Here is a 25,542-nt window from a genome sequence, read left to right on the forward strand (position 1 = left end):
TCGGTGGCCGGGCTTCAGCCTCTCAGCCCCGAGGCTCTGGAACTCTATCCCCCAGTGCCTTCGCCGCCTCCTCCCTTTCCTCCTTCAAGGCCGGTCTCAAGACCTTTCTCTTCAACCGTGCCTTCAGCTCCCCTCTCGACTCTCTACCCCCTCCTCGCTCCCTCCCTTCCCTTCCCTCACCCTGACCATTTCCCCCCTGCTCGGGTCCCGACCCTACTGTCCAGCGCCTTGGGATGTCCTCCCGATGTGAAAGGCGCGCTATAAATGAAATCTTGTTGTTGTTGTTGAAGGAGATTGAGGGTTTTTTTTCACGATAATATTAAAGTTTGTTTCATTGAGATTTACAAAATTTAAATTGTCTCGTGGTTGGATTCTACCCTGTGAGCACGACCATGGAGGCCTCCGTCTGAGATCCCTGTCACTGTCCCATTTGTGGAAGTCTGACATAATCAACAACAACAATTTGCATTTATATGGCGCCTGTCTTGTGGGATAGCGTCTCGCGGTGCTGAAATCTTACCACGTCAAGTGACACACCGAGGTGAGGCGTGTGGGGCAAAGTCATCTGATATTCAGTGTGTGTCCCAGCATCGTCCACGCTATCCCAGTACCGGCCGCCCCCAAAAAACATATGTAAAAGGTGTTGTGCGTTTCTCTAACGTTATTGTTCCACTAAACTAATCTCCTGTGACATTCTTGGTAAGCGCTGAACCATTCATGTTAACAATTTTTTATATTTTAAGAACATAAGAATTAGGAGCAGGAGTCGGCCATTCGGCCCCTCGAGCCTGTGTCTCGCCATTTGATAAGATCATGGCTGATCTTCAGACCTCACTCTAATTACCCGCCCTATCCCCATATCCCCTAATCCTTCTGTTTTTAAAAATCTATCAGTCATAGCCTTGAAGATGTTCAAGGACTGAGCATCTACAGCCTTCTTTACCCTCTGAGTGAAGAAATGTTTCCTCAACTCTGTTCTAAAAGGCTGACCCTTAATTTTCAGACTGTGACCCCTGGTTATAGATTCTCCCACCGGGGAAACAGACCCTCAGTGTCTACTTTATCAGCCCTTTAAGAATCTTATATGTTTCAATAAGATCTCCCCTAATTCTTCTGTACTCTAGAGAATACAGCCCTGGTTTATTCCGCCTATCCTCATAGAGAGAGTGTGAGGGAGGGAGAGTGTGAGGGAGGGAGGGAGGGAGAGAGAGGGTGAGGGAGGGAGGGCGAGAGAGTGTGAGGGAGGGAGGGCGAGAGAGTGTGAGGGAGGGAGGGCGAGAGAGTGTGAGGGAGGGAGGGAGAGAGTGTGAGGGAGGGAGGGAGAGAGTGTGAGGGAGCGAGGGAGAGTGTGAGTGAGCGAGGGAGAGTGTGAGTGAGCGAGGGAGAGTGTGAGTGAGGGAGGGAGTGAGCGAGGGAGAGTGTGAGTGACGGAGGGAGGGAGGGAGAGTGTGAGTGAGGGAGGGAGAGTGTGAGGGAGAGTGTGAGTGAGGGAGGGAGGGAGGGAGAGTGTGAGGGAGGGAGGGAGGGAGGGAGAGTGTGAGGGAGAGTGTGAGTGAGGGAGGGAGAGTGTGAGGGAGAGTGTGAGGGAGGGAGGGGGTTGGTTTGGCTGAGGCTTGAGAACTGGTGACATCGGCAAAGTTCTTGTGTTACGGCTTTGTTTATCCTGTTCCTGAAGCTGCTCCAGGAACCCCCCCCACACCCCCGCCCCCACCCCAGGGGGTGGGGAGACCCGGCCAGGGGGTGGGGAGACTTGGCCAGGGGGTGGGGAGACTTGGCCAGGGGGTGGGGAGACCCGGCCAGGGGGTGGGGAGACCCGGCCAGGGGGTGGGGAGACTTGGTCAGGGGGTGGGGAGACCCGGCCAGAGGGTGGGAAGACATGGCCAGAGGGTGGGGAGACATGGCCAAGGGGTGGGGAGACTTGGCCAGAGGGTGGGGAGACATGGCCAGGGGGTGGGGAGACTTGGCCAGAGGGTGGGGAGACATGGCCATGGGGTGGGGAGACTTGGCCAGAGGGTGGGGAGACATGGCCAGGGGGTGGGGAGACTTGGCCAGGGGGTGGGGAGACATGGCCATGGGGTGGGGAGACTTGGCCAGAGGGTGGGGAGACAAGGCCAGGGGGTGGGGAGACCTGGGTCGGTCTGTCTATTTGTGTGTCAATCAGTGTCTGTGTTTCTGTCTGTGTGTCAGTCAGTGTCAGTGTGTTTATGTGTGTGTCAGTCAGTGGGGGGGGTGGGGGGGGGCATTTGTAAATGATAATCCTCTCATGCTCAGATTATTGACTGTTGATGATGTTCTATTTGATGGAGAGATGATGATGATGATGATGAGGGGTGTTGTATATATGTAACACAGACTCTCCAGGGTAAAGGCTGTTTTGATGCCCTGTTTTTGTAAAACTATGTTTCTCTTACAATTTGACTGTCAATGTTTGTGAGAGGTTAATATTTGAGCTTGTCTTGTGCCCCCCTTCTCCCCGGGGGGGGGACTGCCCTGGTTTAGTGGTTAAAGTTGTCAGACAAGGGCTTAGTCCCCACATGATGTCCGGGCACAGGCACAGAGAGGTGCAGGAAATGCCACATTCCAGCCAGTGTTTTACTGTAGTCATGTTGGGGGAGTGGGGGTCAGACAGGGTGGGTGGATGTGTGTGAGAGTGTGTGTGAGTGTGTGGTGCCCAGCCTGACACCAGGAGCCCCCCCCCCCTGCCCTTCCAGGTAACAGCAGGGAACTGAAGTCCCGATGGCAACTCAGAGAGGAAGGAACAAGTAACTTTGTTGGAGTCAAACGCTCAGTGTGTTGTTTGTAGAGACATTTATTTACAGCCGCACATCAAAGGGGAAAGACAATTTATTCATAAAACATTGGAAAAATAGAGAAGCTTCTTTGTGGTTGACATTTCACCCCAAAATCACCTTTGGAGCAACACAACTTCACAAATTCTATGTATTTAAACTGTAATCCTGTAAACTGGCAACCAACAAGCTTCAACTTCAGTGTCACCGCCCCCCCACACACACACATACACCCCTCCCACACACACACCTCCCCCCCACATCCCCCCAACCCCAGACCCCCCCCAAACCCCCTCCCCACACCCCCCCACACACAGCCCCCCCACACATCCATCCACCCACCTACACACACACAGGGCTGTGAGGCAGCTACATTTGGGGGACAAAATCTTCTTATTAAAATCTGGCCCCAATTCACTGCAACAGGAAGCGTGTGACCCCCAGAGCCCTTATAGGGGGGGCTTTGTCATAACCAGAAGCTGGCTATGGCACCTCTGCAGCGAGATCTCAGCACTATTTCAGGACAACATTGCAGTGGAAGCTTCCTCTGGCTGGATTAATTAAGCCGTGATGCAGGTTCTCTCTGCCCCCTATTAAACCTAATGAGGAGGTTGCTCAGTGCTGTATAACCCAATACCTGATTTGAACACTGCGGTAAATAAGAAACACAAGGGTATTATTCAGAACGTAATGTATTTGTGGGATGCCATTTAAAGGATCTAATCAGAAATCCAGCCGAAGCCAGTATGTTTTGCTCTCTCTCTCTGTCTCTTCCTTATCAGATCAGATCGTGCCCCTTTTCCTGTGACGCAGTAATGGAGTTGGAGTCCAGCATTCTGGCAGGAATGTTGAGAGTATATTCTATTGAGTTCAGCTGAGTGCTGACTGGTTCTCTCCAACATAAACAGCAGTTCACTGGAGTTCAACAGACTGCATTGCAGATGCTCATCTGAATGTGGACGCTCTTCAGAAAAGAAAACACAAACTTTGATATGTTTGGATAATTTATTTTTATACAAAAAGAGGGGCAAACTTTTTTAAAAATATTTCTGGGGACCACAGCTGGAAGTAATTGTGTACATTCCAACTGGATTACTGCATGTTCTGTGATGAATTGGACTTGACTGATTGTTCAGACTGACAGGTTTGAATAATGTTGGAGAGAAAGAAAGGTATTTACAGTTTTTAATGGCTTTGAACTGTACCCAGAAATCAAGTCAGGGAGAATTTATCATGGCTGATGTTACATTTATAATTTGCATCGAACTTTAACGAAACTTCAAACAAAGAAGTGCACGTTTCCTCCACCCAGTCAGTCAGACAGTCAGTCAGTCACTCAGTCAGTCAGTCACTCAGTCAGGCTGAATCCAAGTGAAAGCCTTAAACCCTTTTACTGCTGCTCCCTGCACGTGGTCAGGCTGAGGCATTGTGAGCAGTTTTAACCCTCAACTCAACTGCTGATGGTTCTTTGCAACTTCTGGAGCATCTGTTTTTAGTTCAACATTGATTTATGTATTCCTACATCTGCCCAGCGCGCCCCCTCTGCCCGGCGCGCCCCCTCTGCCCGGCGCGCCCCCTCTGCCCGGCGCGCCCCCTCTGCCCGGCGCGCCCCCTCTGCCAGGCGCGCCCCCTCTGCCCGGCGCGCCCCCTCTGCCCGGCGCGCCCCCTCTGCCCGGCGCGCCCCCTCTGCCTAACTGAGCAGTGACCAGTTATCAGGCGTTTACTGTAATTTAAGAAATCCAACCAAAATTGGGAGCAAAGTTCAATGTATTCCTTGAAGGGCTGCTGCTGGTAATAGCATTGGGCTGAGTGGGGGAGGGCTGGGGGAGAAGGTGAAACAAATAAAACAAAAAGCACAATAGTATTTTGGAAAGAACATTGAGTTGGTGTAAAGGGGTTTAAGTAGGGCTTGGTTTAATGATCTGCTCCCAGAGTATTTACAAAGGTTGGGGGTCTCGTAATGTTTGGAACTGGGGAATAATGTATCATGAAGCATGAGGTTTCTTGGCTTGTGTAAATAGCTATTGATTTGTCAATTGCTTGTTGGTACAAGGTAAGCAGTGAGTTTAAATGATCAATCTGTTTGTTTGTATGTAATAACACACTGAAGACGTCCCAGCAGGAAAGTGCTGCAGAGTTGGATTTTATAGAAATTGTCGTTTCCACTTGAATGATTAAATAAGTGCCTATTTGCTGTGATGCGTCGCAGCTATCAAGCTACCGGCCCATCTCCAACCTCCCCTTTCTCTCCAAGGTCTTGGAAAGAGTTGTCGCCTCCCAACTGCGCTCTTTCCTTTCCACCCATTCTCTTTTTGAACCCCTTCAGTCAGGTTTCCGTGCTGCCCATAGCACAGAAACTGCCCTGGTCAAGGTCACCAATGATATCCTGACCATCTGTGACCAGGGCTCCCTCTGTCTCCTCGTCCTCCTCGACCTATCGGCAGCATTCGATACGGTCGACCACGCTATCCTACTCCACCGCTTGTCCTCCCACCTCAACCTTCAAGGCACTGTCCTTGAATGGTTTAGGTCTTACCTTTCCCACCGTCTTCACTTTGTCTCAACGAATGGCTTCTCCTCCACCCCCCGTACTGTCTCATGTGGTGTCCCTCAGGGCTCTGTCCTCGGTCCCCTCCTCTTCACCCTCTATATGCTCCCCCTCGGTGACATCATCCGCAGACATGGAGTTAACTTCCACATGTATGCGGATGACACCCAACTCTACCTTTCCTCCTCTACTCTCAACTCCACGACCACCGATGTCCTGACAGCTGCCTGTCCGACATCGAGTCCTGGACGAGAGACAACTTTCTTCAGCTCAACGTGCGAAAAACCGAGGCCCTCCTGATTGGCTCACGTCAGCGCCTCCGCACCTCAGGCGCTGACACCATCAGCATCCAAGGCTGCACTCTCCACCTCTCAAAGCCAGTCAGGAACCTCGGCGTTTTGTTCGACCCTGAGCTGTCCTTTCTCCCTCACATCCGCACTACAACTGGCACCGCCTTCCATCACCTTCGGAACATCGCCAGACTACGGCACTACCTCACCCCTCACGCTGCTGAAACCCTGGTCCACGCCTTTGTCACCTCAAGGCTGGACTATGGGAACTCTCTCCTCGCCGGCCTTCCCGCCACCTCCCTCCACAAGCTGCAGGTCATTCAGAACTCTGCAGCTCGTGTACTGTCCCGCACCAGGCTTCGGGACCACATCACTCCCACCCTCGCTCGCCTCCACTGGCTCCCCATCCCCCAGAGGATTGATTTCAAGATCCTCATCCTCACCTACAAGGCCATTCACGGCCTTGCTCCCTCCTACCTCTCCAACCTACTATCCCCTACCTACCTGCCCGTACCCTCCGTTCCTCTGGCTCCGGTCTGCTCCACGTCCCCCGCCCCAACCGCCCTACCATCGGTGGTCGGGCCTTCAGCCTCTCAGCCCCCAGGCTCTGGAACTCCATCCCCCAGTGCCTTCGCCTTGCTTCCTCCCTTTCCTCCTTCAAGGCCGGTCTCAAAACCTTTCTCTTTGACCGTGCCTTCAGCTCCCCTCTCGACTCTCTTCCCCCTCCTCGCTCCCTCCCTTCCCTCCCCTCACCCTGACCATTTCCCCCCTCCTTGCTCCCTCCCTCCCCTCACCCTGACCATTTCCCCCCTGCTCGGGTCATGACCCAACTGTACAGCGCCTTGGGACGTCCTCCTGACGTGAAAGGCGCTTTATAAATGGAATCTTGTTGTTGTTGTTGTTGTTGAAGTGAATAGAATTGCCCACCTTTCCAGAAACATTATGCTCACTCACTTCTGTTAACCGATCAATTTAATTCCTTTAGCCCAGTGAATGAGTCTAGATTTATTTTGAGAAAAGTTGGGTGTTTTACCAGGTGTGTCACTTAATTACACATGGTACCAGCTGTTATGTCTTTTGCAATTGCAATAATTACTATGTAATCTACCATAAGATAGATATAATAATTGTATTAAAGAGTTTACATTTGAGCACCCTTCCATTGTAGTGTAAACTATGAGGCAAAATTCCACAACAGAGACCTCTTAAGCCTTCTTAACCACTTCTCTGTGAATTCCTAATAAGTAAATCCTTCTGTTCAGTGAATGATGTGTTGTGCAAAGTAGAATATTCACTTTGCAGCAGTTAATTCTACACCTATAGAGGTGACATGGGACCACAGACAGTAACATTTATTTTAAAATCATAAATTTTCTCTCAAAATTTCCCATTTTTTCCTGCTGAAGATAACTTGCTTTACTATTTAAAGAGAAGTCAACTTCTTCAAGTAAATGCTTTGAGTAAGAAGTACCTAGTTCTTGTTGTGTCCTGTGTGATTCTTTTCCCCTCTCTTCCAATATATTTGGTTAGAGAGCTGAATGTGTAGGATCATCTTCTCTGGAGTCTGGAAGATGTCAATTTCTGGGATTAAATGTTAAGAGCCAGGCTGACATTGCTGAAGTCACTTTTCAGATTAAGATCAGTTTTAGCTCTGGAGAGGGTGGGCTATCAGAGTGTTGTGTTTCCAGTCTGGAGAGGGTGGGCTATCAGAGGGTTGTGTTTCCAGTCTGGAGAGGGTGGGCTATCAGAGGGTTGTGTTTCTCGATGTGGGCAGGGGCACCTTGGCCAGTGACATACAAGCTGTTAAGGTGGGCAAAGTGATCTGTTTGCCGACCCATACTACAGATAGCAATGGTCTGTAGATGCTGGGATACAGTCGGTCGCTGCAGAGGTGCAAAGCCCATTGAACCTGAAGTCGAGCTGTGCTGTGACTCCCCAGGTAGCAGGAGGCTGGTGTAACAGGGCAGTCAGAAGCCATATGGAAGAGAGAGGAGAAAACTTAGCAAAAATAAGACTTCTGCCAGGGAAGCGTAAACAGATTAGGCAATACACTTTTTAAAAACCATTTTTTTTTAAAAGAGCCTGTGGTTGTCCTATCAGTTTCCAGAGAACGCCGACATTGTGTGAGGAGCTGAAGTTTAAGGCATTGATGTACACTTGGAACAACTGTATCTTATTACAGGCTTTTAAATGTCCCACGGCTTTCTCTGTCACTTGTGGCTTTAACACAAGACTTTGGTTATGCAGTTTGATGTCGTGGTCAGAGGCATGACCTCCACTGCTGATCCCAGCCATGCAACTGAACCCAATCGGCCTTCACTTGGTCACGACTCTCAGCTGCTCCACTGAAGGTGTGAGCACCAGCAAGGAGCTTACTGTTAGCGGGACATTGATGTGTGCAATTGGCTGCCACGTTTCACCCACAAAATACAGTCAACCACTTTACAAAATATTCTATGAATCGCTTTAAGACGTCTATAAGACGCTGTATCAAATGCAGGGATTATTATTATTATTATCGTCTGGAGCTTATTGAAAAAGATTCCTGTTGGTGTACAATCTTCTTGCCATGTACTTAGTGGAAATGTTGAGCACTTTACAGACAGCAAAGTGAAGGTGGCAGTGAAATATTGTCTGAAGTTCCAGGCTATCATTTGAACAGTACCGGAGTCTAATGAGTTTTGTTTTGAGGATTACAGGAAATAAAACAAAGGATAATCGATGTGCTATGTTAAGCTGCTGTTGGTTTCGCGTTGCGTATTACGCTGCACATTTTGATTAGTTAATATAAAATACAATTTCAAAAATTGGTTCTGTGCTCACTATGCTCAGTGAATCAATTACCACAGTTTTTATAAAGAGCTCTTTGATTGAAGCATTGTATCTAGGTCACAGGCACTGTGTGTGAAGCTGGTAGCATAGATATAGCTATTTTACTGAAGGTCTTTAAAGAGCCTGTGGCTGACCGATCAGTTTCCAGAGGGTGCTGACATTGTGTGAAGGAGCTGAGGTTTAAGGCAGTGATGTTCAATTGGAACAACTGTATTTTATTACAGGTTTTTAAAGGGCCCGTGGCAATCTCTGTCACTTTAGAGAGGATGCTGACACTGTGATGAGCTAAATGTTAAGGTAGTTAAGAAACCTGTGCCTCTCATCACTTTCCGGAGGGCACTGATACTGCCTGTTAGGCTGAATTGGAAGCCAGTGTTTTAGTTAGTTGTTTTGCTGCAGGTTCTTACTTACACCAGTCAGAATTTGGATTTTTTGTTATGTTAAACTATCCTATAACAAACATAGGAATTCATGGGTGATTTGGGCTACTGTGAGAAGGTCATTGCTCTCGCACAGTGAATAAACCATATCTGGGTTTTGATGGTGCAGAGTGTAAATCCACTGTTTCCTGTGGAGGGTTTCATTCTTGTTCTGTGCAGAGTTACCTGATCTCAGGAGAGGCTCTATTATTGGCCTCGGTGCCCTAGGCTTTGGTGAGAAGTCGGCTTGAATATGCATCTTGTAATAGTCTTGCTGTTCTTGGCCCCTGTGATGTTGCTGTGGCTTTGGGTCATGTATAGGAAGAGGGAGATTTACTGGAAGAAAAAACAAGCAACAGGAGTGACTTTTCAATGGGAAACCTTTCCCAGGACTTCATTATCCTGTGTATAATATGATCATATTAATGTGTGTGGTTTGGTCAAATGTCATATTAAAAAAACATACTACATTTGCAGACTGCAACTGTCTGGAAATATTTTTTCTTAACTCCTAATTCAAGGAAGCTGGCTGATCTGGGCCAGAAGTAAACACATTTGTGTCTAACGCAGGCCTCGTTTATAAGCAAACTGGAATAGGGTCACTCTGTATGGTGAAGAACTGAAGAAATAATTGTTCTTAAAGTTAAGTAGACGTGAATCATTGTAATCACCATATAGCATATTGCAATGATTCATGTCTATTTAATTTTAACAGCATTTCTGTTCATCTATCGCAATTATTGACATTTACGCATGGCTGTCTGTAGTCCAGTCTAGAGTGGACGTATTACTGTGGTTGGTCATGATGTAGAGAGATAATAATCCTTGCATTTGATATAAAGGAGCCTCTCTGAATGAGCAGAGGATCTCTTATATTCTTGGAACAACAATAATAACATTACATTTGTAAAGCACCTTTCACGTCGGGAGGATGTCCCAAGCAGCAGTCGGTGTTTCGGACCCGAGCTGGGGGTCAGGATCGAAGAGGATGGAGGGCGGGGGGGGACAGGGAGATTGAAGACACAGTCGAAGAGGAGGGTCTTCAGATGGGTCTTGAAGGAGGAAAGGGAGGGGACGAGGTAGAGGGACTGCGGGATGGAATTCCAGTGGCTGAAGGTCTGCCCACCAATGGTGAGGCGGACGAGGCGGGGCACGTGAAGCAGGCCGGAGTCCGCTGAGCGGATGGAGCGGGAAGGATGGTAGGAGGTAGGGGGGGAGCAAGGCCATGGAGGGCTTTGAAGGTGAGGACCAGGATCTTGAATTGTATCCTTTGTGTGATGGATTTGAAAGAAAGCTTGAAACTGGAATATGATGTGTATTGGTGTTAGAAAGCTTAAGTAACCAGTGCAAAATAGACCCCGCTCAGTTTATAACTTTCCTGAAAATTGGGTTCAAATATTTACGTAGATTATACGAAATGGGCCATTTGGTCCATCCAGTCTGTGCTGATGTTTTCCACTCCACATGAGTCTCCATGTGCTCCTTACTCCCTCCTATACTCTTCTGTTGTCAGCTCTGTCATGTAAAAGTCTAGCTTCCTTTTAAATAATAAGAATAATAATCCTTGCATTTGATACAGCGCCTTATCATGTCTTCGCGACGTCTCAAAGCACTTCACAGGATATACGGTAAAGTGAACTGACTGTATATTTTGTGGGTGAAACGTAGCAGCAAGTTGCGCACAGCAGTGTCCCACAAACAGTCGTGGATTGAGTGACCAATTTCTTATTTTTTTTTGAAGGAATTAAAGCAGTCCATTTTTTGTCTAACAACCGGGTTCCTACTTACGACTAGGTAAACAGAGGCATTTGTGTATGGAATAAGAAACTTGTCCAACGTTTCACCCGGCCCGGGAATCAAGCCCACGCTTGCGTGGCGAGTGCTCCAACCACTGAGCTACAGGACTATAGATAAATGTATCTATCGTCAGTTTAAATAATGTCAGTAAACGTAGTAATCTATATGATTCTTAAAGCCAACATGTATGAATCGAATGACACACTCAGTTTCCAGCTTACAGATTTCTGCAGCTGATGTCTGTTGGCAGGAGAGCAGTGTTTTACTGTGTCTGACCGAATATCGAATGTTCAGCCTAGCTTCATGAAGGTCAACTTGCAGCAGCACATTGGGACTCGTTCGAATTGATCCATTACTAAATTGTACTAAATTTAAACCACATGTTAGGGCCTCATTGTTGTTTTAACTTTATGTAGTGGGAGGTTTGACCTGACCGACAATCCTTCAGATAAATTTGTTATTCACCTTGTGGCTGCTTGTGGGACATCGCTGTACACAAACTGGCCTCTGCAGTTGCCTCAGAAATGATCGCTGCACTTTGACAGTAATTTGTTTTGAAATCTTCGACCTACATCAAATGCAAAATGTATTCGTGTATTTATTGGCAACTCTTGCAGCTCCAGGTTTGTGTAACCTGGGCTGTGCGGTTTTTGTGGGCTATTTTGTTGCTGGAGTGGCTCAGCTGTAGCAGAAGGCAAAGGGAAGAGCAGAGAGTGGCCTGTGCGGTGTTGGTGGACTTTGCCAGCTTTCTCTGACTTCTGCCGTTGATGTATTTTTCACCCGCAAGGCAAATCGTTGGCACTGGGTATTTTTCATGTCTCGCAAAAATGCCTGGATTGCTCTGAATGATATCTCCACAGCGGTTGTATTAAATACATATATTTTGTGTAAATGCAAACAAGAACCGGGCACTTGTAATCATTATAGTCATCCGAGATGACATCTCCTACCATCAAACAACTTGACAAGGTATTTCCCATCTCTTGGGGGTGTCTTGCTTTACGATACATAAATTACAACACCAATGACCCGAGCTAATAGCCAGCACCTCATAGGGGACAAGATAAATTGTGTGGGGCTTAGCCTCAAAAGAGAAGAGAAATATATTCAAGGCGCAGTGCACAGCGGAGATAGAATCACATTAACAGTGACAGGTATGTTTATGGAGGAAAAATAGGTTAATCCCTTGCACAGCTGGTTACTACATCAGTTAGTTCTGCACAGTACAGCAGGGACCTATCGCAGACGTAAATGATTCCAGGATTGGTGAGGCTATCACCATCCATTTGAAAGCGTTTATACTCCCCACTGTCTGGCTCACTCTCTTTTTAATTTGTATATTCCAATTGGGGTCAGGGTTCCTTTGAAAATGACACTTGGATAATAATCAAAATGGAAATGATTAACGAAAAGATTTCAAAAGGCAGAATTGGATGGACACCCAGTTAGTGGTTTGAGAAAGAGGAAATACAAGAAAGCTGTGGGCTAAAACTCTAAAGAAGTAGCTTCAACCACAGTCTTGTTGCTTGTTTGTCCTGATTTAAAATGAGGGTCTGCATAGATTTCAAAGCTTGGCAGGCCTGTAGTTACAAAATTGAATCGACCGGCTCATATACCCTGCTCAAGCCTTGAGGAGGTTTAGTCCATTGGGTAAAACCTATGTTTCATTTAGATGTAGAGGAATTGACGACATTGTGGACATGCTTCACTGCGGAAGGCTGAATGTTGGAGCAGATTTTAGCAGTTTGAGATGCAACATTGTACTGTGGCACATTTCATCCTGTTCGGCAGCCCGTGTCGTCAGCCTGCCATTAGCAAAATCATCAAAGCACCCTCTCCAGACAAGGTTTTGAGTTTGGTAAAACTGTGACAAGTCTCGCTAGAGACCGAGTTTGCTGTGGACTTGTGCGTGCTGGCGATGTGGTACATTCCTGTGCAGAATGACTTGGGACCTGTTTTAATGCAGTGTCTAACTGTTTAGACCCTAGACTCCTCATAATGGGGATTGCCCTGTATTTTCCCAATTTTGTTCGTGCCCATATAGCACTGTTAGTGTGTTTCACCTAAAGAGAGAAGCCGCCAAACCTGGGAATAATTACTGTGAAGCAGTTTGAGACATTTTGATGTTATGGCTCTGTAAAATACAATTTCTTTCTTTTATGCAAATATTCATACAAGTAGCTTCATGGTTGGTGAACAGAACAAGATTGAATCGCTTTGAAACAATATTGAGTATCGAAGTGGACCTGATTGTATGTTTCCTTGCTTAATGTTTGAAGGTTCAACCTCCAAGCGCACTGAGTGTTACATGGAAATGAACACTGGACCTTCCAATCATAGCTCAGCTAAGCACTAGCCAACCTCACTAACTATCACTGAAATCCTGTCTTTTGAGGCTTCATTGCCAAGAACTCCACATGCATTAGTTCTATCTTTGAAGGCTAGAGTGTAATATCTAGGGGAGTCGCTATCTGACTGGAACATGTGGGTCAGATTCATATTAGCCGTTACTGCTCGGCAGTACTCCAACGCTCACTCTGCTTAGCAGTTCCAAGAATTGTTTACTCATCCATTTCTCCCTCTGTCTGGAAGGATTCCTGCTAAATTTACTTGTATGTTATTTTTAAAGTTATTTCGTGCTAGGCTGTGTATTCTGGTTATTCTCTGACCTCAGTTGGTGAAGACACTGCCCAGTACAACAGGAAAGTTCCCACAGGGTTTGATCGCTGCTCTGTGCTCAGTTACCGGGCCAAAGTTGGAGTATCACAATAACACTCAGCACTCCAGACTGCTGAAGAAAAAACTGGGTTGAGGTTTTGTCTCCTGATCTCTGTAAGTGATCTGTGGTGGGAAGTGTGTGTGGACAGCAAGTAAGGATACAATCAGACTTATCCCGATGCTCACATGGACCAAATAACTTGCCAGCAATCTCTAGGTTTACACATGAACACTGACACTTAAGTGATGTAACAGAGGGTGACCAGCCTCCAATGATCACCATCACAGTTTCTCGGAGAGGAGGGAAAACAATAAGAAGTACAGAACTTTAACGGGGATAAAATATTTTTGTGAGAAGTTTGAATTGCCAAATTTTTCCCGATGATGCCTTATACACTTTTCCCCCCAAGGTACTGTGGGGGGAGGACTGGCTAACTTCAGCCAGTTCCAGCCAATGTCTAAACACAATCACTTTCCAGCAGGAGTCTTGATTTCCCTTGGTCTATCCCCCCATAGCCTGAAGGCAATTGTTGTGCCCGCCTCAGATCAGCTGACTCAGCCCAGACTGGGGTCTAACCTCGAGTTTGTTAAGATTGTTGCCTTTATCCATCAGATCACTTTATCTCAAACAGTTCAGACAGTGTCAGATGAATGTGAGCGGCACTCACCAGGGGTCAGGACTGAAGTCCGCAATCAACTGGATGAGAGGCAGTTTCTGTTTAAGGTACATGGCTGTCTGGGTTTCCAGAAAATAAGCTATATATTTTTAAATGACATGCACCTCATTCACAAAGGCAGAGACATAAGATCCATACTGTAAGAAGTTAACTTTTCACTAAACTTTTTATCATTTACGTTTTTCATTTCATGCTATTTCTGCCTCTTTTTGTTTTTTAACTCGCCTCACAAGCAAGAGGACCCATGTTCAATTCCTGGGCAGGGTGAAATGTTGAGCAAGTTTCCTTACTCCACACGCCTCTGTTTACCGAGCAGTAAGTAGGAACCCAGTTGTTAGTCGATTTAGCAGATCGCTTTTCTGGGGGTAATAATCCCTTCAAAAAAAATAATAATGATTTGATCACTGAATCCACAACTTTTTGTGGGACGCTACTGTGCGTAATTGGCTGCCATGTTTCGCCAACATATACAGTATATTCACTTTACAGTATATTCTGTGAAGCGCTTTGAGACGTCTCAAAGACATAATAATGCACAAAGATTATTATAAGTTTAAAACCACAAAACCACACATATCAAATGCAAGGATTCTGATTATTATTATTATTTTACACTAGTCCCAAATGCTTCCCCATCCTATTAATATACTAGCACTCCAAGAGACAAAGAATGCCACAGGATTAGATCCCTCTTTTACCTCCCTGATCAGCATTCAGACGTTACCATGTGTAGTGTGTTATACAAATGTTGTTGGATAACAAACGCATATTGATAATCCTGGCTTTTAAGGATGGCATCTGAAGTAGATTTTTGTTGTACTGTATTTCCTTGTGAAAGACATTCTGTTTGGAGTATTGGCGATCCGAATACTTTGAATGTATTTTGTTCCACATTTCCCTTGAGCTCTGTAAAATCAGCTGCATTTCCTGAATGCAGGGAGACCTAACAGTGACAGTGATAGATGGCATTTTTGTACAGTGGACTCGCACCTAAACACTTTGTAATTACATCATCAAATATCATTTTATAGTGATTGCTTCTTATTGCATTCTCTAAAGATTGATCCAGTAGGTATTCTATAATATATGTATATATTGCAAAAAACAGAATATGTAAACTATTTTGTAATGTATTGTCTTAAATGTAATTGAATTTTCCAATTTTAGTTTCACATCAGATCTGACATATTCCATATCAGTCTATTCATCTCTTTTCAAGCTTGTTTACATTATATGGAACACTTTAATTCAAGCAAACTGACTAACTAAGGTGACAAGGGAGCCAAAAAGCATGGTTCACCAGAATGATGTCTAGGATAAAAAGTAAACTTGGCTGCTATTCCCTGGAACTGAAAAGATTGAGAAGGAAAGAACTTGTGCGTGGCTGGTGCCTGTATGTGCGTGGCTGGTGCCTGTATGTGCGTGGCTGGTGCCTGTATGTGCGTGGCTGGTGCCTGTATGTGCGTGGCTGGTGCCTGTATGTTCATGCCTGGGGTGTTTGTACCATATTTGAAGCGGAGGAGGGCACTATAGTGGCTGCAATCAATGACTGTTATCCTGAATAGTGAGGAGCCGGGTTTACTGAAGCAGACAGACAGCCTGGCTTTTAACGTTGACAATGAAAGAGACTGCGAAAATGTGATTGGGAGGTAGGTGGCTGGATTACTGAGGTGAGCGCAAACCAGTTTCTACTGTCGTTGATCGATTTGTGTTGTTGGTTCACATGGAACCATAAACCAAGACTATTGGGTTTTGTTGTCCCCAGTCCTCTCCCCTCCTCTCTGGAAAGTGGTATCTGTACTTTGTTACATCCTGTGGATGGATGCCAGCTGCCCGCTGTTGTTGTGCCCATCTGCCATTATTCATCTGAGCTGAGATGTTAGTAATTGGATGTTTGGGACAGTTGAGTTCACTAACTTTCTTTATCTGTATTTTGCTTTGATCCATCTCCGTGACTTTCTATTTCTTAACTGAGAGGTTGCTGCTGTTTAAACAGCCTCGAGGAGAAGTGGTACCAGTTTCGGCAAGAGCCTTTGGTGACTTTTTTCACTTCCTTCTTGTGGGAAGGCCACTTGGCTCTGATACGTACTTCCCCTGATGCCAAGTCAGAATGAGATCTCATTGTATGGGAACATTTTCCATTGCACAATGGACAGGACATTACCCAACAGCACTCAGTGTCACACAACATGCATTTCTCAACTGCAAATGGATCTCAACCCCAAAAGGGGCAGATACAGAATATCTCCAGCCAATATAATAGGAAACTATTGTTGAGACTGAGGCTTTCTCAGTGTGTGAGTGAGAAGCAGAATATTTGAGACTCCCCCTCTCCCCCCCGCTGTGTATTCAGGAGATTCATGATGTTCTGCTTGGAGGAAAATGATTGAGTGCTATTGACAGTCAGCAGAATTTTAAGGCAAAATGTGATGTACCCCATGAAAAATGAACAGGGAGGAACAGCCTCTAAGAGTATTGGAGGAGTGCGATAACTTCACTATAATGTTTTCTGGACTCTGGGCGTCAGTAATGATTTACTTCATATAAAATGAATTGATTGGGGCGTCTCATCAGCTTCTAGCGGACAATACCAACAACAAAATTATATTTGTAAGCGCCTTTCACGTTGGAAGGATGACCCAAGGTGTTGGACAGTCAGTGTTTCGGATTCGAGCCTGAGGGTCGGGATTGGGGGGGCTGAAGGGCAGGGGGGGAGCAGGGAGATTGAAAGCACGCTCGAAGAGGAGGGTCTTGATATGGGTTTTGAAGGAGGCAAGGGAGGGGCGAGGCGGAGGAACTGTGGAATGGAGTTCCAGAGGGTGGGGGCAGAGTGGCTGAAAGCCCGCCCGCCAATGGTGGGGCGGGCGAGGCGGGGTACATGAAGCAGGCTGGAGCCAGTGGAGGGAACGGGCAGGATGGTAGAGGGTTAGGAGGTCGCAGAGATAGGGGGGAGCAAGGCAATGGAGGACCAGGATTTTGAACTGTATCCTCTGTGTGATGGGAAGCCAGTGGAGTTGGGCGAGGATGGGGATGATAGGGTCACGGAGCCTGGCTGCTGAGTTGGTTCTGGATGATCTACAGCCTATGGAGGGAGGAGTTAGAGAGGCCAACAACCAGGGAGTTTGCATAGTCGAGTCTGGATGTTATGAATGTGTTTATGAGGGTCTCGGTGGCCTGTGGTGTGAGACAGTGGCGGAGCCGGGCGATATTGCGGAGGTGGGGTAAGGCAGAGCGGGTCATGGCATGGACGGTAGGCACACAACTGCCCACTATTTGGCAAATTGTCAGTGCATTGACAATCTTACCTACTATTGGGTCTATTGCTGACACTAGTGATGTTTTCATTGTGTTTTATAATGGGATATCCCATTGTAAACCGTCAGACTGCTAACTGTTAGTGTTAGCAATTGGCCTGCAAAAGATCTCTATAAGGGTAGCTGGTTTGGGAAATGGAGATATTCACAATGATGTGGTGCAAACTAATATTCAAAACAGCATATACTTAATAGGAACATCCCAAAGCTATTCATGGAGACAACAGAGGACACTGACCAGGGTGGAGAGAAAGGCAAACAGTTTGGTTCCTCACTGGCTCAGCCTCCTGCATGAAACTTGTATATTCCGTTCCACCATCTTACCCCACAACACTGCATATTTTTCTGTTTTAAGTACCTATTCAATTCCCTTTTGAAAGCTACTATCAAATCTGCTTCCATCCCACTTTCAGGCAGTGCATTCGAGGCCGTAACAGCTCTCAGGGTGAAAATAAATTCTCCTTCTCCCCTCTGGTTCTTTTGTAAATTATTTTAAATCTGTGGCCTCTGGTTACTGACCCACCCGTCGGAGTAAACAGTTTCTTCCTACCTACTCTATCAAAACCTCTCATCATTTTAAATACTTCTATTAAATCTGCCCTCAACCTTCTCTACTCTAAGGAGAATAATCCCAGCCTCTCTAGTTCCTCCACATAACTGTAATCCCTCATCCCTGCTATCATTCTTGTAAATCTCCTCTGCACCCTCTCCAAGGCCCTGACATCCTCCCTCAGTGTGATGCCCAGAATTGGACACAATACTCCAGCTGAGGCCTAATCAGCAATTAGCATTACTTCCTTGCTTTTATACGTTATGGCTCTATCGATAAAGCCATATCTAAATAATAAAGAATATCTGGTATTGACTTGTTACGTACAAATGCTCTCGTACTGCAATACTTGGCTTTACTTATGCTTTAGTTAGTAAGAATAATAATCCTTGCATTTAATATAGTGTCTTATCTCGACTTTGAGACGTCTCAAAGCGCTTCACAGAAATTACTGTAAAGTGAATTGATTGTATATTTTGTGGGCGAAATGCAAATATATGTTGGGGAGTTTAGGTCAGGCAGTTGAGGTTTTGCACAAAGTGGTACAGCTTTAATGCTTTAAGCACACTGCCCATCTACATTACCAAACCTTTGCGCTCATTACAGGAAATAGAAATGGAATTGTTCACAACAGCCCAAAGCAGTATAATAGCTCTCTCGTTCTCTCTCCCTCTCTCTCCCTATAGTAATCTATATGTCGCAGTTGCTGCACAGCTGGCATCTCCCACATCTTTAAGATGACAAATGGGAGACCAAACTAGGACGTGCTGCAGGATGTTTTGCTGCTGTAAAATCCAGAGAGAAAATCCAGATTATGAAGGGCTGCCTCTTCATCAGCTGCTCTAAAGATATGATGTGCTTTGAAAGATTTTATAATAATAAAAACATGTTTTACATTCGATATAGCGCCTTATGTCTTTGAGACATCTTAAAGTGCTTCACAGAATCTACTGTAAAGTGAATTAACTATGTTTTTTGGGCGAAACGCAGCAGCCAATTGCACGCAGCATTGTCCCACGAACAGTCGTGGATTTAAATTATTATTCAAATTAAGAGTTTAATGTGCACTTTATAGGAACCATGCTTTGATAAAAACCACACCAATAGAGAGCTCAACAATAGCAAGCTTGTCAACACAAATTGCACTCCTATCAGGAGTTTGTAGGATTTTTTTCTATTTTGATTCTATGAATTTTAACCACATTATTGATTGTGTTGAAATATAGCAAAGATGTGTGCTTAATTGATCACTGAGCTTCCTCCTTGTCTCTGGGTTAATCTGATGTGGATCTGGGTGTACATGGCAGCAAGGAGAGTTTCATCAGATTGCTGTGGTCTGTGTTGAGTTAGCTGATGTTAGCGCAGGGCAGAGGTTTTCTTTGTTCATCATTTGCTTGTGTGGTTTTGATTTCTGCTCCTTCTCCTCATCGGGTCTCCCCAGTTACACTAAAATCAAGGTCCAGAACTCTGCCGCCCATATTCTGACCCGTAGCAGACTTGGCATCCCAGTTCTCGCTAGGCTCCACTGGCTCCCTAATGCAGAACAGAACCATTTCAGGATCCTTGCTCTCACTTTCAAATCTCTTCATGGACTGGCACTTTTCTACCTGTCAGACCTGCTCACACTCCACTATCCACCACCTTCGCTTTACAGCGCTTTACAGTCACAGATCCCGGGACAGAGCCGGGGGAAGGGGAGGAGCCAGGGGAGGGGCCAGGGGAGGGGGGGGAGAGGGGGGAAGGTGACCAAAGGCGCGGGCGAAAAGAAAGGTCTTCAGCAGAGACCTGAAAATGGGAAGGGTGGGAGCGAGACGAAGGGAGTGAGGACTGCAGTTCCAGAGCCTCGGGGCATAGTGGTTGAAGGCACGGCCGCCGAGGGTGGAGCAGAGGACTCAGGGGATGAGGAGGAGGCCAGACCTCCGCGGAGGAATGGAGGCAACGGGGACTGTTTTGAGGAGAGAGGAGGTCAGAAAGGTCGGGGGGTGCAGAGGAGTGGAGGGACTTGAATACAAGGGTGAGGATCTTGAAATCGATCCTCTCTGGGACAGGCAGTGCAGTCTGGCCAGGACTGGGGTGGTCAGGGAGCGGAGTTTGGTGCGGGTGAGAATGCGGGCGGCAGGGTTTTGAGTGATTTGGATTTTATGGATGGTAGTGGTTCTCTGACTTAACAGTCAGGTTCATTACAGTCTTGCTGTAATGAACTGATCTTATCTGAATTGTGAGGTTGTCCACTTATGGATCCAAGAAAGACAAATCAGAATATTTTGTTAATGTTGAGAAGTTAAGAACTGTGGAGGTGCAAAGGGATTGGAGTGACCAGGCCACAAATCAATCACTAAAAACTAGTTCACAGGCAGGTATAGAAAGTAATTACAAAGGCTGATGATGGAATGTTGGCCTTTATCTTAAGGGGCTGGAATACAAAGGCGAGGAAATGGTGCTTCAATTATATAGAGCCTTGGTCAGACCCCATCTGGAGACTGCTGTCAGTTTTGGGTCCCACATCTCAAGCCCTGGAGTGTGTGCAGTGCAGATTCACCAGAATGATACCAGGTTTGTATTCCCTAGAGTTTAGCAGGTTGAGGGTTGATCTAATTGAGGTGTTTAAAATGATAAAGGGATTCAAAACGTTAGATACAGAAAAACAATTTGCTCTGGAATCCAGAAAAGTGGGGTTTAATCTTAAAATTAGAGCTAAGCCATTGAGGTGTGAAATCAGGAAGCACTTTTTCACACAAATGGTAATGGAATTCTGGAACCCCCCCCCCCAAAAAAAGGCTGTGGATGTTGGATCAATTCAAAATTTCTAGACTGAGGGCAATAGATGTTTGTTATGTCAGGGTATCAAGGGACTGGGGCAAAAGTACAGATCAACCACAATATACTACAATGGTGAACAGGCGTGAGGGGCTGAATGCCTCACTCCTGTTCCTATGAATATAGATGAGTCTGAATGTGGGACGTACTCCTTCACGTGCACCTGATGTTTAGCCATATTTAACGAGGGCACATGTACTGTCATGATCTCACCACTCACGGTCAGCACCTGAGCCAATGCTCCATATCCTTCGATACCCTGACCTGACAAACATCAGCTGAGATCCTTGGAGACAGAGCAGCCCAGACCCCATCATTGCACAGACCCTGCAGAGTATCTTTATGCAACTTTGGAAGACTTTGCACTGTGACTTGGTCTGATACCTTTCTCTACCATCAAGGATCAAATGACTCAATTAGTTTGATTAATTCTTGGTCAACACGGTTTACCCTCAAATGTTTGGTCCACAATCAGCAGGAGGAGTGAGAATAAATCAGGGTGATGGGCATGTCTTACCTCCTGCCCCAGCCTGTTTGTCCAGTCTGTCTCAGCACAAACATAACCAGTTGCTAATTGAATCCATTGATAAGAGTGTTCTCAAGCCTCTTCCCCCCCCCCCCCCCCCCCCCCCCGTTGCAATGATTGACATGGCAGAGTGTTTGTTTTTAAAGAAAAATGTATGCTCATAAAGCTGCTACCATTCAGAAAGCTGCCCACAGTTGGATTCATTCTTAAGGGCAGAAATAATACAGATCTGTAGAGACACAATGTGCTCTGTGGCAGTAAATAGTACACTAGACTGGGCTCGCTAGTAAATGGTTTAACTTTTTGTGCTTGTTTTTTTTTGCATTTATCCTACTGTTCTGATCCAAACTGAATCACAGCCACCCTTGGAATCACTAACCCTTGACTTAGACCAGTTAGTGTCTCGGATGGTGTGGATTCCACGTTGACCCAGGATTCTGCATTGTTTCTGTGGCTGTGTCTCGGGAGGACCACAATGTGAAACAGGAAGCCCATTCAGGTTTCCCTTTCTCACATTGAATTGGGCCGTAAAACAATACAATGTCAGGCCACAGTTTAGTACCTGTGTCACATGGTGAAATCTGGGGCTAATTTCTTCTCAGAGCCTGTTGCGGATTGAGTGGTGCTCAAACTGGTGACCCCAGGCTGTGCTGGGGGGAGCATACCCTAGTTGGGGGTCAGTGGGAGGGAGGATAGTTTTCAAGGAAAGGAACAGAGGGAGAGGAAATTAGCTAAGAAATAAAAGTACTTTCCTTCAAGTTATTTCTAAGTAACGTGGACAACAGGAAACACAGACTCTCCTAGTTACTGATCCTCCCCAGTAACTAGGTTACTGTTACTCCACAGCTGTTACTATAAACGGTTGCCTTCTCCCTCCCTCCTCTCTGCACTCACAAGATGCTTAACATTAAGTTCGGCTTTAAGACCCAGTGACAGCCTCTCTGTGCAGTGGCTGGCTTTCATGTCTGAAGATGGTATTTGTTTTCCTGCAAAGTGGACAGGCAACTGCAGTTTACACTGTATTGTTGCAGGAAGCTTTGAATCCGTTCACCCGTTACAGACAGCTTTATTACTCTTCTTCCTGTCAGTGGAGGGATTGCTCCAAGTCCACACACTCACCTAATGGCACTCTGAACCCTTTGTACTTGTTTTCACAAAACAAGCGGAAAGCGGGGCTTTTGTATGGAGCGATTTGTCTAAAGTTGTAGAAAAAAACCTCTTGTCTGGAAGAGTTCGAAAGTACAGCCCACCACGCCTCATCCTCCCAGCTCCTGGCCCTGAGTTACAACAGCAAAGATGTACTCAGGGGATGGGCTCTGGGAGTTTAGGGTGGATTTAGCCAATATCATTAATCACCGGCTGGGGACCTGCTTGGCATTCATCAAAATATTTGTCAAACGCGTAGAAATGGGAAGCGAGTTGAGGGATTGAGCGAGCAGACAGGAACATGCCCAGGGAACAGCATGCAAGGAGGGGCGACGGGTCTGAATGCCTTCACACGCCAGGAAAGCCGCCTGGGAAGGGGATAATCAGGCAAAGGACAGGAAATCCTTAATGTTGCTGGCAGTCACTGGTAAATATATAACCTTCAGCAGGACTTAAAAGATAAAATTAGTTTGGAGCTACAGTGCTATTAAATAATATCCAGATTCATGCTTTTGACTTCCAGGAATAGATTTTTTTCTGCTTTATCCATTTTTAAACAGTTGCCTTCCTCCCACTGTTGATTAAAAATTGAGGAAGTATTTTGTAAACTGTTTTTGTTAACTCGGCACGTCTGGGTTGCAGAATAACGTGCTATAATTGAGACAATTGCAGTAGCGAACAGGAATGTTTAAAATTGAAGCAAGCGATAGATAGTAAGATACGTTTTAATAAAAGTTGCCTGCCATGTATTCATTCTACATAACAAGTGGGACTGTGTTTTCATATGCCACTGTACTCAGTGTGGACTTGAGGAGAGATTAATTATATACAGTACTGACATGTCTGTGATGGTGATGTTGCTCACTGGGGCATTGTTGCACTGTGACATTTTGTGTTGTAAAGAATTGCAGGGTATGGCACTGTTTGTTGTGTCAATGTATTGAGTGAGGACTGTGCTGTTGAGTTCCCCTGCAGTGTATATAGAATGCCTTTGTCACATTACCATGGTCTTGCCTGAGACATTGCTGCTCTTATTAAGCTGAAAGTTGCAAACGAGGGAGAAATGCAAGTCTAACTTGGGCCTCACTAATCAGGGTTTTTGCGAGGATTGTAAATAATTGTTATACATAACTTTACAATTGGGTTTCCTTGTCAATTGAGATACTATGCCGTCTAACAATCAGCGCCTTGGGACGTCTTCCGGACGTGAAAGGCGCTATATAAATGTAATCTTGTTGTTGTGGAACCAAAAAAACAATTCTCTACTGGTGTTGAGCCGTGTTTGCTTTTGCACTAGAAATGGGCACTTCCATTAACTTCAGTCTATGGTAGACAGTTACTGGGGTTTGCCAATTGTCAAGACATGCTGTCCTTCCAATATGATTTTATATCAAGATACTGTCAGCCCATTCTTCACCACATCACTATTCAAAACAAGGAAGTTTTTCCTGATGTCCAGGGCAACAAACTCCAGATACAATTGACGATTTGTGGGAGGTGGGAGGTTCCTTGCTGGTACAAATGTCTATCATGCTTATCTGCAAAAACAGTTACTATGTGGAGTCCTGTAGCTCAGTGGTTAGAGCACTCACTTTGCAAGTGAGAGACCTGAGTTCAATTCCAGGCAGAGGGCGAAACCTTGGGCAAGTTTCCTTACTCCACACAGAGCCTAATAATAATCCCTCCAAAACCAAAAACAATAATAAATTGGTCACTTTTAATCTACGACTGTTTGTGGGACATTGCTGTGCGCAATTGGCTGCCGCGTTCGCCCACAAATATACAGTCAATTCACTTTACAGTGTGTTCTGTGAAGCGCTTTGGGACATCCTCCCGACATGAAAAGCGCTATATCAAATGCAAGGATTATTATTATTATACTTGGCACTCATTGCTGTAAAGCTCTTTGAGATGTTTGAACAGAGAAAGCATTGTAAAGATGGCACCTTCTTTCTTTACTTCTCCAGGTGTGTGTCAGGTTGAAGTAGTGCCTCAGCCATCCAGTTCCAAACTCATGTCTCTTCAGAACCCACAACAGTGGAGTCCTGTAGCTCAGTGTTTAGAGCACTCGCCTCGCAAGCAGATACCTGGGTTCGATTCCCGGTAGGGTGAAATGTGGACACTTTCCTTACTCCACACGCCTCTGTTTATCTAGCAGTAAGGAGGAAACCAGTTGTTAGTCGATTGGCAGATCGCGTTTCCGGGGATAACAATTCCTTTTTAAAAAAAACAATTGGTCACTCAATCCACGACCGTTTGTGGGACACTGCTGTGCACAATTGGCTGTCACATTTTGTCCACAAAATATACAGTTAATTCACTTTACAGTATATTGTGTGAAGCGCTTTGAGACATCTCAAAAACATGATAAGGTGCTATATCAAATGTAAGGATTGTTATTATATAATAGAGGTGAGAGAGCTACTAACTGAGCCAGACCGATGCACTGAGTTTGTAGCAGCATCGGGCCTGGGTGGTTCTTTGTTATTTGTCTGAGTACCTGACAAGAGTCTGACTTTGGGAAATGCAAGCCCTTCACAGGTTAAACAGCACATGGAGTGTTTTGTAAAGACACTCTCCATGCCTTCACCACAGTTTACATTGGTTATCTGTTACTATGTTAGGTGTTTGATTAAAAATTTCACCAACAAGCAGTTGTTGGTAATCAAGTAAGCTTTGGAGTTAAAGCTTGGAGTATTATGCTTTCAAGTATCATGTCAACTGACTTTCATAAAGTGCCATTATTAAGGTGCTGGCTAGGGATGCTGAGTATTGGTTTTGTTTCTTTGTCGTAAAGAGATGAGTGATTTGCCATTACTAATGTTACTTCAAATGAATATGCTTTCAATTATCCATTTGCTAAACAAAATAAGAAATTCTGCTGACTGACTAGGCCATAGTGCGCTGGCTGTGCCTGAGGGGGTGTCCTGTCTGTCAGTCAACGCCTGGTTGATGTTTCTGAGTGGGCAGTGTCAAGATTAATGATCAAATGTAACGCTGTGCTTGTCCATACATTCAGACAGCAATCAGTGTGTTCCTGCCAGACTTTCCATACTCCATTCACTGTATTTTCATAACTCTCAACCATTTAGCGTCGCATATTCAAAATCTCACCTACT

The 25,542-nt window shown here is 45.6% G+C and overlaps 1 protein-coding gene across 8 annotated transcripts in view; it reads left to right on the forward strand.

Annotated features, from left to right (window-relative positions):
* Window positions 1-25,542, forward strand: part of raraa (retinoic acid receptor, alpha a) — a 377,347-nt gene that overhangs the window by 186,738 nt on the left and 165,067 nt on the right. The window contains exon 1 of one of the 8 annotated variants that reach the window (XM_042343425.1): window positions 3,818-3,961. The exons of 6 other annotated variants lie outside the window; for them this stretch is intronic. The gene's annotated coding sequence lies outside the window, so the exon portion shown is untranslated. Of the gene's footprint in view, window positions 1-3,817; window positions 3,962-22,586; window positions 22,851-25,542 lie in introns of those variants that run through there. One more of the 8 variants, XM_042343424.1, reaches the window with a different exon arrangement.

The sequence above is a fragment of the Callorhinchus milii genome, unplaced genomic scaffold (assembly GCF_018977255.1).
Source record: "Callorhinchus milii isolate IMCB2004 unplaced genomic scaffold, IMCB_Cmil_1.0 Scaffold23, whole genome shotgun sequence".
In the NCBI taxonomy this organism is placed as follows: domain Eukaryota; kingdom Metazoa; phylum Chordata; class Chondrichthyes; order Chimaeriformes; family Callorhinchidae; genus Callorhinchus; species Callorhinchus milii.